At 46.0% G+C, this 14,543-nt stretch overlaps 1 protein-coding gene across 1 annotated transcript in view; it reads right to left on the bottom strand.

Moving 5' to 3' along the window:
• The window catches only part of znrf3 (zinc and ring finger 3), a 117,075-nt gene that overhangs the window by 63,509 nt on the left and 39,023 nt on the right, over window positions 1–14,543 (bottom strand). The window lies entirely within an intron of this gene.

The following is a 14,543-nucleotide window of genomic DNA, read 5'->3' as shown; positions in this document are numbered from 1 at the left end:
GCTGATTATGATCTATGAGCCGAGCTCATCCGGCCACGGAGCAGGTTATCTGCGCAGCATAAGTTGCCATGGTGATGTATCTCAGTAAAAAGTGATGGACTGAGTCAGAAAATCCACAATTATATCAACCTGAGCTTAAAGTTTGTTGGCCAAGCAAGAAATCCTGAGGAGAACTGTAAACACTTGGAGGGTCTGGAGGAGAAGAGCAGCATCTGACAGAGGAAAGACTAGCACTGCAGTGACCATCACACTGCAAATCACCAAAAAACAGACATAAATACAAACAGAACTCACAGCTGCTAGTCCTGTTTTTTGTTAGGCCACATTGTTTTGTCTTGGCTAATCAACTGCATTTGGTGTTAAAGTGAAAAGTGTGTAAATTTGCACTTTTCCACTGTTAACACCTTTAGAAGCAACACCTCTGGACCCTCATCACCTGCAGACCCGTTTTCAAATCTCGTTCAGGTGGGCTGGTGATCAGTGTAGCTTACCCTGACGCTCCAGAAGCGTACCTCGACTGTCAAAATAACGGCGCCCATCCAGGCAGGCCGAGAACAGAGCGCCTATTGTAAGAGCCACCATTCCGGGGCTCGTTCGGACCTTCTCTGGGCCTGTTCTCCTGCTCACCTTCATAAGCCTGAGCGCTCCATCATCACCCCTACAGAGGAGCCTATTCAGAGCCTCCCAGACAAAGAGCAAAGTGTACGGCCGCCATCCCAGGCATCCTCGGCACGCTGATATTCACCGCTGATATCGGCTTAGATCCTTTGTGCTTCGGCCATGCTCTCTACCCTTCTTTGCGCTCCTCCACTCCTCCCCCACCCTTGCTTCTCTTTCTTTTTCGTCTCTGGCGACCTTCCATCAAGACGAGCACAGGCGCTAACCAGCGTGCCACACCAAGCTTTTGTTTGCATTTTGTTTTGATCTTTTTGATTGTTTTGTCTGGCAGCAGAAAATAATTGTTGGGAAGAGGGCGTGTGCTGTTACGGAATTCCAAACTTCGTATCAGTCTAAGGTCAACTCGGAGTGTCATTTCTACTGTCTGACTGCTCGCTCGCTCTCTCTCTCTCTCTCTCTCTCTCTCTCTCTTTCTCTCTCTCCTTCTATCAACTTATCAGAGCCTCATCTCCGGCATGCTGAGAGGGGGACATACCATCCCCTCGACCCATCCTGTGAGCTCCTGAGCTGGGCAGCGAGGCCCCGGCGGTGCCTTTGATGTTCCTCCGCTGCAGCTGCTGATAGTATCGGAGCGCTCCTCTCTTGGGCCTGTGTGCTGCAGCACGATAACGGAGCAGCCCAATAAGAGGAAGTGTGAGCTGTGATGGGGAACACATTGAGCAGGGTGGCCAGAAGAGGAGAGCAGAGGAGAGGAGGAGGAGAAAGATTAGCAGAAAGAGGAGAAACAGAAGGAGAGGGAGAAGGGTAGGAGAGGAAGAGAAGACATGAGACTGAAGAAACAGCACCATCTATAACCCACATCTGAGAAGAACTTGCATTCTTTTCATTGCATTGCATTGAAATGTTGGTAAAATGTAGCACTGATTTAGAGATAAAACAGTGTTTCAAAGCACAAACTGTCAGAAAGTTCTTTGATAGTAAAATCAGCTGTCTTAGAACACAACGTGACGTTCTCACCAGCAAACAATTCAAAGCGAGCTGTCCTTCAACAAGGTTCTGCCAGAGTTTACAGATTTTGTGTAAATGTGAGGCTCCACCCACAGCTAAAAATCTACCATCAGAACATCATATCTCAAAATCCACCAATAGGAGAATGTCGCATTTGAAAGTCCATGAATAGGAGAACGTCGCACAAGAAAATCTTTTATCTTTTATATTTTATCTGCATCATCTTATTCATGGTGTTGTGTTATAAGTAGCCTGATTATCGACTACACTGACTTCCTGTAACAGCCTGAATTCAGTTTCAATTTCACATGTAAAGCATAGTGTATTTTGCAGTTTTTATGGCCTTGCCCTTCCTGTCTCTAGTGAACCTCATCCTTATAAAACCTCTCGTTCACTTAGAACCTCCGATGCAGCTCAGCCTTCCATTCGTCTCACTGACCTGTATGAGATCATTGGGTTCCTCTGCTTTCAGACAGTGGAACCCAACACTGATGGTTACTGAACAACCTTCATTTAAGACTCTGAAAACACCCTTTACTGTGTTTACTAAAGCAGGCGTGTCAAACTGGGGACCTTCTGCTGTGGAGATCAGCGTATATCCTCATCTAATGCTCCGAATTCAGTTATGAAGGTCTTGCTAATTAGCTGATGAGCTGAATCAGGTGTGTTTAACAAGGCAGTGCGCTGAAGTGTTCCGGCCTGTGAGGACTGGAGCCTGACACGCACACTATACCTACATTTTAATTTTGCTATTATTTCACTTTTTTAAGTTTTTATTAATTATACTATATAAATATATTTTATTATTATATTGCTGTTTACTATGTTTTACCTGCTAATGTCCTCTATTTTAAACTTCATAAAGCAGATTTGGGTCTAAATAACAAAAAAATATATAATTATTATTTCATTATTGTTACTATTATTATTATTATTGTTGTTATAAGACACTTAATAGACAGTGTTATACTGATAACTCTGACAAATATGATCTCTAGACACTTGCTTGGTTTCTTTTTTTGGGGGGGGGGTGTCTGGTCACTCCAGTGCCCTAAGCGACAGGCACAGTTGAAGAGTGTAGTGTGAGGTATTGAGGTATGGGGGGGTATTATGGAGTTAATCGGGGGGTAGTGGAGGAGGACAGGTGTCACAATGCCATATGTGTATGTGCCCTCTACAACTTTACATCCATCCTGGTGTCCACTTGCAGCATTAACCCATCCAGAACGTTCAGCCGATTAAAAAAACAGCCACGATTACAAAAAAACAAAAAAACAAAACAGTTTCACTGTTTCTAATAATGAAAAATATGTCTGGGTCAAGAGTGATAAATATGATTAATTATCTTTATTTTCATTCTCTTTTATAGTTAACAATCAGTCTGGAAGCTGGACCATTTAAGAAGACCACATAGCTGGACTGACCAGTTTACTGACCAGTTCAAACAGATCTAAAAGCACTCGGTGCTGTTCCTGGGTAACTCCACCGTTACGTCTCCAGATGGTTGTGTTTTGTGCTCAGCTAGTCGAAGCTCGTCCAAGCTCAGCGCTTGAGGGTAAAAACACCGTCCTGAGCATTAACACCGCTGACCTCAGGACCTCTGAGCTTTGGGGGGCCCATCTTCACAGCCCACCGCGTCCCGAGGTCAACACATCACAGAAGACGCCTTCGCTGTCGAGGCTGAGGAGCAGAGCTCTTCAGACAGAAATGACCTGAAGATCGAACGGAAACGTTACGCAAATGACTGACACCTAAACCTGCTGATAACAATTAGCAAAATGCTGAGAATCCAGCAGCACATTTTAACAACAACAGCTGGAAAAGTAATTCACACTTGGAGCATTTTTACAGAGTCGGCAAAAAACTTTACCACCATTTACTACCTGACAGACGGTGCTGTTAACTAGGAGACAGGAGCTTCTTAGCATTAGCATAGGTAGCATGAAAACAGCTCTGCTCATCACAGAACATTCTGGATTCTGACTAACTAAAGCTAACTGGCTAACTTAGCTGGCACTGTGACAACCAAGACGACGGATCAGCTGCGTCCCAGCAAAGGGAGCTCTTTAGAGTGTGTGTAGTGCACTGTGTGTAGTGTAGAGGAGTGTGTGTAGTGTAGAGGAGTGTGTGTAGTGTAGAGGAGTGTGTGTAGAGGAGTGTGTGTAGTGTAGAGGAGTGTGTGTAGTGTAAAGAAGTGTCTGTAGTGCATTGTGTGTAGTGTAGAGGAGTGTGTGTAGTGTAGAGGAGTGTGTGTAGTGCATTGTGTGTAGTGTAGAGGAGTGTGTGTAGTGTAGAGGAGTGTGTGTAGTGCATTGTGTGTAGTGTAGAGGAGTGTGTGTAGTGTAGAGGAGTGTGTGTAGTGCATTGTGTGTAGTGTAGAGGAGTGTGTGTAGTGTAGAGGAGTGTGTGTAGTGCATTGTGTGTAGTGTAGAGGAGTGTGTGTAGTGTAGAGGAGTGTGTGTAGTGCACTGTGTGTAGTGTAGAGGAGTGTGTGTAGTGTAGAGGAGTGTGTGTAGTGCACTGTGTGTAGTGTAGAGGAGTGTGTGTAGAGGAGTGTGTGTAGTGTAGAGGAGTGTGTGTAGTGCAGTGTGTAGTGTAGAGGAGTGTGTGTAGTGTAGAGGAGTGTGTGTAGTGCACTGTGTGTAGTGTAGAGGAGTGTGTGTAGTGTAGAGGAGTGTGTGTAGTGCATTGTGTGTAGTGTAGAGGAGTGTGTGTAGTGTAGAGGAGTGTGTGTAGTGCACTGTGTGTAGTGTAGAGGAGTGTGTGTAGAGGAGTGTGTGTAGTGTAGAGGAGTGTGTGTAGAGGAGTGTGTGTAGTGTAGAGGAGTGTGTGTAGTGCAGTGTGTAGTGTAGAGGAGTGTGTGTAGTGTAGAGGAGTGTGTGTAGTGCATTGTGTGTAGTGTAGAGGAGTGTGTGTAGTGCATTGTGTGTAGTGTAGAGGAGTGTGTGTAGTGTAGAGGAGTGTGTGTAGTGTAGAGGAGTGTGTGTAGTGCATTGTGTGTAGTGTAGAGGAGTGTGTGTAGTGTAGAGCAGTGTGTGTAGTGCATTGTGTGTAGTGTAGAGGAGTGTGTGTAGTGTAGAGGAGTGTGTGTAGTGTAGAGGAGTGTGTGTAGTACACTGTGTGTAGTGTAGAGGAGTGTGTGTAGTGTAGAGGAGTGTGTGTAGTGCATTGTGTGTAGTGTAGAGGAGTGTGTGTAGTGTAGAGGAGAGGAGTGTGTAGTGCATTGTGTGTAGTGTAGAGGAGTGTGTGTAGTGTAGAGGAGTGTGTGTAGTGTAGAGGAGTGTGTGTAGTGCACTGTGTGTAGTGTAGAGGAGTGTGTGTAGTGCATTCTGTGTAGTGTAGAGGAGTGTGTGTAGTGCATTGTGTGTAGTGTAGAGGAGTGTGTGTAGTGTAGAGGAGTGTGTGTAGTGCATTGTGTGTAGTGTAGAGGAGTGTGTGTAGTGTAGAGGAGTGTGTGTAGTGCACTGTGTGTAGTGTAGAGGAGTGTGTGTAGTGTAGAGGAGTGTGTGTAGTGCACTGTGTGTAGTGTAGAGGAGTGTGTGTAGTGCACTGTGTGTAGTGTAGAGGAGTGTGTGTAGTGTAGAGGAGTGTGTGTAGTGCACTGTGTGTAGTGTAGAGGAGTGTGTGTAGTGTAGAGGAGTGTGTGTAGTGCACTGTGTGTAGTGTAGAGGAGTGTGTGTAGAGGAGTGTGTGTAGTGTAGAGGAGTGTGTGTAGTGCAGTGTGTAGTGTAGAGGAGTGTGTATAGAGGAGTGTGTGTAGTGTAGAGGAGTGTGTGTAGTGCAGTGTGTAGTGTAGAGGAGTGTGTGTAGTGTAGAGGAGTGTGTGTAGTGCAGTGTGTAGTGTAGAGGAGTGTGTGTAGTGTAGAGGAGTGTGTGTAGAGGAGTGTGTGTAGTGTAGAGGAGTGTGTGTAGTGCAGTGTGTAGTGTAGAGGAGTGTGTGTAGAGGAGTGTGTGTAGTGTAGAGGAGTGTGTGTAGTGTAGAGGAGTGTGTGTAGTGCACTGTGTGTAGTGTAGAGGAGTGTGTGTAGTGCACTGTGTGTAGTGTAGAGGAGTGTGTGTAGAGGAGTGTGTGTAGTGTAGAGGAGTGTGTGTAGTGCAGTGTGTAGTGTAGAGGAGTGTGTGTAGTGCAGTGTGTAGTGTAGAGGAGTGTGTGTAGTGTAGAGGAGTGTGTGTAGTGCAGTGTGTAGTGTAGAGGAGTGTGTGTAGTGCAGTGTGTAGTGTAGAGGAGTATGTGTAGTGTAGAGGAGTGTGTGTAGTGCAGTGTGTAGTGTAGAGGAGTGTGTGTAGTGCAGTGTGTAGTGTAGAGGAGTGTGTGTAGTGCAGTGTGTAGTGTAGAGGAGTGTGTGTAGTGTAGAGGAGTGTGTGTAGTGCAGTGTGTAGTGTAGAGGAGTGTGTGTAGTGTAGAGGAGTGTGTGTAGTGCAGTGTGTAGTGTAGAGGAGTGTGTGTAGTGTAGAGGAGTGTGTGTAGTGCAGTGTGTAGTGTAGAGGAGTGTGTGTAGTGCAGTGTGTAGTGTAGAGGAGTGTGTGTAGTGCAGTGTGTAGTGTAGAGGAGTGTGTGTAGTGTAGAGGAGTGTGTGTAGTGCAGTGTGTAGTGTAGAGGAGTGTGTGTAGTGCAGTGTGTAGTGTAGAGGAGTGTGTGTAGTGTAGAGGAGTGTGTGTAGTGCAGTGTGTAGTGTAGAGGAGTGTGTGTAGTGTAGAGGAGTGTGTGTAGTGCAGTGTGTAGTGTAGAGGAGTGTGTGTAGTGCAGTGTGTAGTGTAGAGGAGTGTGTGTAGTGTAGAGGAGTGTGTGTAGTGCAGTGTGTAGTGTAGAGGAGTGTGTGTAGTGTAGAGGAGTGTGTGTAGTGCAGTGTGTAGTGTAGAGGAGTGTGTGTAGTGCAGTGTGTAGTGTAGAGGAGTGTGTGTAGTGCAGTGTGTAGTGTAGTGCAGTGTGTAGTGTAGAGGAGTGTGTGTAGTGCAGTGTGTAGTGTAGAGGAGTGTGTGTAGTGCAGTGTGTAGTGTAGAGGAGTGTGTGTAGTGCAGTGTGTAGTGTAGAGGAGTGTGTGTAGTGTAGAGGAGTGTGTGTAGTGCAGTGTGTAGTGTAGAGGAGTGTGTGTAGTGCAGTGTGTAGTGTAGAGGAGTGTGTGTAGTGTAGAGGAGTGTGTGTAGTGCAGTGTGTGTAGTGTTTTGCTGAAAGCGTGAGGCTGAGAATGTGATTAATGTTGTGCAGATCTGCTCTGATGTTTTACTCCTTCACTGTCGGTTTTCACAAACTGTGTTATCTGTGATTTTAGTGTGTAAACAAACGGAGCTGGAGCTATGGATGGTTAAAATTAATTTATTAATGGTTATTAATTAGGTCATAAACACTTAAAAAATAGTGAACCCACATTCATACAGTTAAGCCTCATAATAAACTGTCAGCTTCAGCACATATTCATATTCATCAGATATAACAGCTTGGCTTTTATTGATGTGTTATAACCGCTTACTAATAATTTTTGAAGTGTTTATGACCCAACTTATAACCATTAATAAACTATTTTTAAACCATTCATAAACACTTGATAAGCATAGTCTCATTCTAAAGCGGTAGACAAGCCAAATGTCCAGTCTGTCCAAAAGGAGACGATGTCAGGAGCGTTCCTGCTGGACAATCCTTACGTTTGGCTTAAGTTATCCGGCTTAAAAAATTCTGCTTCATAGAATTCCACAATAAGCCAAAGCAAAACTAGATCTCGCGCTAAAACTAACCCACCATTCAGGTGCTGCTGTACAAACCTGAAAAGTAAACTTAGTTTAACCTGCAGTTGAAAGCGAGGATCAGCCTGAATGCTGAACAAAAGCCGACGCCTGTTTTCATTTAGAGCAGCGGCGGCGCTGAACGCCTCCAGTTCAGCCAGGGATTTTCTTTAGTGCCGCCCTGCGCTCCGCACTGGAGCTCCGTCTCTAATTATTCCAGCAAACACCAACACCAGCATGTGTGGTCCGCTTTCGGATGAGAGTAAACATCTCTGTGATCCTCCTGAAATCGGAACCCCAGCGAGCTGTTTTAAAGGAGCTCAGGAAGAAAAAGGAGCAGGAGAGGAAAAAAACCTGAACGTCCTGCCAACGTAAGCTGTTAGGGCCGTTAAATACATACACACAGACTCAGACACAAAGAGGAAATCGAGAGAAGAAGGTTTTTAGAACCTCTGAGGCTGTTATTTCAACACACTGCAGATCTACTGAGCGTTCCAGATCTCCTCCACACCTTCAGACAAGAACGCCGGCTCTGCTGACAGCAGTGGCGCACTGAAAGCACAGAGAGTGGAGTTTTAGGCCGTTTTCACACTAGAGCTTTTTTCCAGATCCAGGTCCGTTTGCTCTGTGAGTTCGGTACGTTTCTTTGAGTCTGACAGCTGTTTTTGAGTCCGGAGCGGAACAGAGAACCGATCTCTGGTCCTCCTGACATTAGTGAAAATTTCACTGCCCTCTTAATAAACCACAAACACAGAGCCAATCAGGAGCCTCAGATTTAGATCAACTCTTGGGTAACACACCGGACAGAGAGACAGACAGAGATAAAGAGAAAGACAGAGAGACAGAAAGAGACAGAGAAAGACAGAGACAGAGAGAGAGAGATAAAGAGAGAGAGAGATAAAGAGAGACAGACAAAGAGAGAGAGAGAGACACAGACACAGAGAGAGAGAGAGACAGACAGAGAAAGAGAGAGAGAGACATACAGACAGAGAGAGAGAGAGAGAGAGGTAATAAACATATCAACGAATGAAAGAAACTGGCTGTATAAACTTTACAGAGAACAGAGTCGACTGAGTTTCACCTGCTGAAACTCCAGAGGTGCCCAGAACGTTCAGCCTACAGCAGTTTAGCTCCACCATTCAGCTACAGCAGTTTAGCTCCACCCATTCAGCTACAGCAGTTTAGCTCCACCATTCAGCTACAGCAGTTTAGCTCCACCATTCAGCTACAGCAGTTTAGCTCCACCATTCAGCTACAACAGTTTAGCTCCACCATTCAGCTACGGCAGTTTAGCTCCACCATTCAGCTACAGCAGTTTAGCTCCACCATTCAGCTACAGCAGTTTAGCTCCACCATTCAGCTACGGCAGTTTAGCTCCACCATTCAGCTACGGCAGTTTAGCTCCACCATTCAGCTACAGCAGTTTAGCTACAGCAGTTTAGCTCCACCATTCAGCTACAGCAGTTTAGCTCCACCATTCAGCTACAGCAGTTTAGCTACAGCAGTTTAGCTCCACCATTCAGTCTACAGCAGTTTAGCTCCACCATTCAGCTACAGCAGTTTAGCTACAGCAGTTTAGCTCCACCATTCAGTCTACAGCAGTTTAGCTCCACCATTCAGCTACAGCAGTTTAGCTCCACCATTCAGCTACAGCAGTTTAGCTCCACCATTCAGTCTACAGCAGTTTAGCTCCACCATTCAGCTACAGCAGTTTAGCTCCACCATTCAGCTACAGCAGTTTAGCTCCACCATTCAGTCTACAGCAGTTTAGCTCCACCATTCAGCTACAGCAGTTTAGCTCCACCATTCAGCTACAGCAGTTTAGCTCCACCATTCAGCTACAGCAGTTTAGCTCCACCATTCAGTCTACAGCAGTTTAGCTCCACCATTCAGCTACAGCAGTTTAGCTCCACCATTCAGCTACAACAGTTTAGCTCCACCATTCAGCTACAGCAGTTTAGCTCCACCATTCAGCTACAGCAGTTTAGCTCCACCATTCAGCTACAACAGTTTAGCTCCACCATTCAGTCTACAGCAGTTTAGCTCCACCATTCAGCTACAGCAGTTTAGCTACAGCAGTTTAGCTCCACCATTCAGTCTACAGCAGTTTAGCTCCACCATTCAGCTACAGCAGTTTAGCTACAGCAGTTTAGCTCCACCATTCAGCTACGGCAGTTTAGCTCCACCATTCAGCTACGGCAGTTTAGCTCCACCATTCAGCTACGGCAGTTTAGCTCCACCATTCAGTCTACAGCAGTTTAGCTCCACCATTCAGTCTACAGCAGTTTAGCTCCACCATTCAGCTACAGCAGTTTAGCTACAGCAGTTTAGCTCCACCATTCAGCTACGGCAGTTTAGCTCCACCATTCAGCTACGGCAGTTTAGCTCCACCATTCAGCTACGGCAGTTTAGCTCCACCATTCAGCTACGGCAGTTTAGATTCAGCTACGGCAGTTTAGCTCCACCATTCAGCTACGGCAGTTTAGCTCCACCCATTCAGCTACGGCAGTTTAGCTCCACCATTCAGCTACGGCAGTTTAGATTCAGCTACGGCAGTTTAGCTCCACCATTCAGCTACGGCAGTTTAGCTCCACCCATTCAGCTACAACAGTTTAGCTCCACCATTCAGTCTACAGCAGTTTAGCTCCACCCATTCAGCTACAGCAGTTTAGCTCCACCCATTCAGCCTACAGCAGTTTAGCTCCACCATTCAGTCTACAGCAGTTTAGCTCCACCCATTCAGCTACAGCAGTTTAGCTCCACCATTCAGTCTACAGCAGTTTAGCTCCACCCATTCAGCTACAACAGTTTAGCTCCACCATTCAGCTACGGCAGTTTAGCTCCACCATTCAGCTACGGCAGTTTAGCCCCACCATTCAGCTACAGCAGTTTAGCTCCACCCATTCAGCTACAGCAGTTTAGCTCCACCCATTCAGCTACAGCAGTTTAGCTCCACCATTCAGCTACGGCAGTTTAGCTCCACCATTCAGCTACAGCAGTTTAGCTCCACCATTCAGCTACAGCAGTTTAGCCCCACCATTCAGCTACAGCAGTTTAGCTCCACCATTCAGCTACAGCAGTTTAGCTCCACCATTCAGCTACAGCAGTTTAGCTCCACCATTCAGTCTACAGCAGTTTAGCTCCACCATTCAGCTACAGCAGTTTAGCTCCACCATTCAGCTACAGCAGTTTAGCTCCACCATTCAGCTACAGCAGTTTAGCTCCACCATTCAGCTACAGCAGTTTAGCTCCACCATTCAGCTACAGCAGTTTAGCCCCACCATTCAGCTACAGCAGTTTAGCTCCACCATTCAGCTACAGCAGTTTAGCTCCACCATTCAGTCTACAGCAGTTTAGCCCACCATTCAGCTACAGCAGTTTAGCTCCACCCATTCAGCCTACAGCAGTTTAGCCCCACCATTCAGCTACAGCAGTTTAGCCCCACCATTCAGCTACAGCAGTTTAGCCCCACCATTCAGCTACAGCAGTTTAGCTCCACCATTCAGCTACAGCAGTTTAGCTCCACCATTCAGTCTACAGCAGTTTAGCCCCACCATTCAGCTACAGCAGTTTAGCTCCACCCATTCAGCCTACAGCAGTTTAGCCCCACCATTCAGCTACAGCAGTTTAGCTCCACCCATTCAGCTACAGCAGTTTAGCCCCACCATTCAGCTACAGCAGTTTAGCTCCACCCATTCAGTCTACAGCAGTTTAGCTCCACCATTCAGCTACAGCAGTTTAGCTCCACCATTCAGCTACAGCAGTTTAGCTCCACCATTCAGCTACAGCAGTTTAGCTCCACCATTCAGCTACAGCAGTTTAGCTCCACCATTCAGCTACAGCAGTTTAGCTCCACCATTCAGCTACAACAGTTTAGCTCCACCATTCAGCTACAACAGTTTAGCTCCACCATTCAGCTACAGCAGTTTAGCTCCACCATTCAGCTACAACAGTTTAGCTCCACCATTCAGCTACAGCAGTTTAGCTCCACCATTCAGCTACAGCAGTTTAGCTCCACCATTCAGCTACAGCAGTTTAGCTCCACCATTCAGCTACAACAGTTTAGCTCCACCATTCAGCTACAACAGTTTAGCTCCACCATTCAGCTACAACAGTTTAGCTCCACCATTCAGCTACAGCAGTTTAGCTCCACCATTCAGCTACAGCAGTTTAGCTCCACCATTCAGCTACAACAGTTTAGCTCCACCCGATCTGCACTGCTTTTTGAATGAAGCACAATACAAGACAACATTTACATATATCAGTCTTAAAGGTCCAGTAACAGAAACAGCCTGTTGAACTGTAGAGAGATTAGAAACAAAATCATGTAGAAATTGATTATGACTGTTTTTGATAATAAAACCAGACAGATGTTCTAAGTGAAGCTCGTAGTGAGATACTAAACCATCCACACTGGGCAGATCACAGCTCTCTCTCCTCCCCTCCCACTCTCTCTCTCTCTCTCACTCCCCCCCCCCTCCTTCCTCTCTCTCGCTCGCCTGCCGCTCCTTCTGTACTGTAGTGAGTGAGTGATTACATCACTGGCCGTTAGCGGTGTGTTATCAGTGAGGCGTTACTCAGTCAGGGCTTTGAAGAGCCGCCGAGTCCTTTGATCTGCTCAGGGACCTCCAGCCCACCGATCACTATCACACACACATGCACACACACACACATATTCCAGCACACACACTCACATTCCAACACACACACTCACACACACACACTCACACACACACACATTCCAGAACATACACTCACATTCCAACACACACACTCACACACACACACACACACACACACACCTATTTCAGCACACACTTACACTCTGCCTTTCTCTGTATGTTCATACATGGCTATGTATGAACATGTATGTATGAATATATGTACATACACTATATGAACAAAAGTATTTGGACACCTACAGGAGCTTTTATGAATCCCATTCTAAATCCAGGGGCATTAATATGGAGTTGGTCCCCCTTTGCAGCTCTAACAGCTTCCACTCTTCTGGGAAGCTTCTACAAGATGTTGGAGAGAGTCTGTGGGAATTTGTGTCCATTCATCCAGAAGAGCATTTGTGAGGTCAGACACTGATGTTGGACAAGAGGTCCTGGCTCACAATCTCCATTCTAGATCATCCCAAAGGCGTTGGGTGGGGTTGAGGTCAGGGCTCTGTGAGGGTCAGTCAAGTTCTTCCACACCAAACTCACCCAGTCAGGCCTTTATGGAGCTGCTTTGTGCACTGGGACTCAGTCATGCTGGAACAGGAAAGGTTCCACTGATCCAGAGTCCAGTGCTTTACTCCACTCCATCCGACGCTTGGCATTGTGCTGGGTGATGTAAGGCTTCATGCAGCTGCTCGGCCATGGAAACCCAGCCATGAAGCTCCTGCCGCTCAGTTTTGTGCTGATGTTGCTGCCAGAGGAGGTTTGAACTCTGCAGTTATTGATCAGCAGAGCGTTGGGGTCTTTTATGCTCTGTGCTCCTCAGAACTCGGCGACCCCGCACTGTAACTTTACATGGTCTGATACTTCGTGGCTGAGTTGCTGTGGATGCTAAACGCTTCCATTTCCAGCTTGATTTTATACACCTGTGGCAATGAGACTGAACAGAACACCTGAATTCAATGATTAAGAGGTGTGTCCCAGTACTTTCATTCATATAGTATGTATGTATGCATTTGTGTAGGTATGTCTGTACATGTATGCATGTATATGTGTATATGTGTATGTCTTCCGCCTCCACCTTTCCCCCGCAAATGTAGTCGATCAGCCAAAACATGTTTGGTGTTCGAATTTTTCTTCAGTTTTATCGCTGGAGCTACGGTGCTAATTCCCCACCAATTAGCATGGCGCTAACTGCATCTGCGTCTAAATCACACATTCACCTCAAACGTGTTTATGAATTCAGTTTCCTACTTATCAGCCTCCTGTTCGAAATGTCTGTTCCACCTTAAATGGTGCAGCAGTTACATTCAGCCGCCTCAGGTGGTGAAGTGTGTCTGCGCTGTTTAAGGTGGATTTATAAGGTTTATGTGGTTTATATTGTCTGTGGTCCAGTTCAGTGGGCAACAGCTCTGACCTCCACACTGCAGACTGGAGTTCACCTGGACAAGCACCTGGCGCTAACGCTAACCTGTAAGAGCCCTCGGGCAAAACTCACAAAAGCAGACTTGCGCTGAGACTCCAGTGTCTCTGAGGCTTGTTTAGTCGCAGGCGGCTGAATTTCATTTTCGAGCCAAATTTCAACTTTACTGGCTGTCGCTAAACATGCAGTGTGTGGACCAACTGCTCGATTAACTGACCAAACGAGCTCAGAGTGACCACATACACAATCACAGCCACACAATCACAGCTACACAATCACAACCACACAATCATATCCGCACAATCAAATTAAAACAATTACAACGTCACAATCACAGCCACACAATCACAACTGCACAATCACAACCACACAATCATATCCGCACAATCAAATTAAAACAATTACAACGTCACAATCACAGCCACACAATCACGACTGCACAATCACATCCACACAACAGAATCTACACAATCACATCCACACAGTCACATCTACATAATCATAACTGCACATTCATCCATTTGTGCTCCAGCCGGCGTCTCTGCTCGGTGGTTTGTTCCTCAGCGTGTTGTTTTGAGTGAATCAGCTGTATTGATAACGGTCCGTGGACAAAGTGTCTGTAGAGGCTGTTTCACGTAGACGGAGTGTTTCAGTGTGAGTTTATAAATCGTAGCCTTGTCTGAACACGATGGTCTTTTCAAACGTACAGTGAGAGTCACCGAAGAACAAGATCTCTAAAATCACACAGCGTCTGTCTGGCGTTACAGTACTGCCTCTGTAAAAATGAGCAAACTGAAGTCTGAATTATGTAAAACCTGTAAAAAGTCAGTTGCTTCCTCAGAAGCCTTTTCTGTTTACGTTTATATATTTGACAGACTTACAGTTAATCATGTTAGTGACGGTGAACGCAGCTTTAGGACTGTGTTCTACACCAACTAGCAACATTTTACAAAGTGAACTTTACGTTAAGCCCCGCCTCTGTCTTATAAATCTATATCATGTTTAATATGCTCTGTGGGAGCATGAGCTCACCACCAAACAAAACAAGTCCAAAAGTAAACAAAGTTTTTCTGCACTCTTTGATGTACAGCTCCCCCCCCCCACCCCCCCCC

This window comes from Colossoma macropomum, unplaced genomic scaffold (genome assembly GCF_904425465.1).
Source record: "Colossoma macropomum unplaced genomic scaffold, Colossoma_macropomum, whole genome shotgun sequence".
NCBI lineage: Eukaryota > Metazoa > Chordata > Actinopteri > Characiformes > Serrasalmidae > Colossoma > Colossoma macropomum.
Note: the sequence above shows the minus strand (reverse complement) of the source record. Positions and strands in the feature narration are given on the sequence as shown.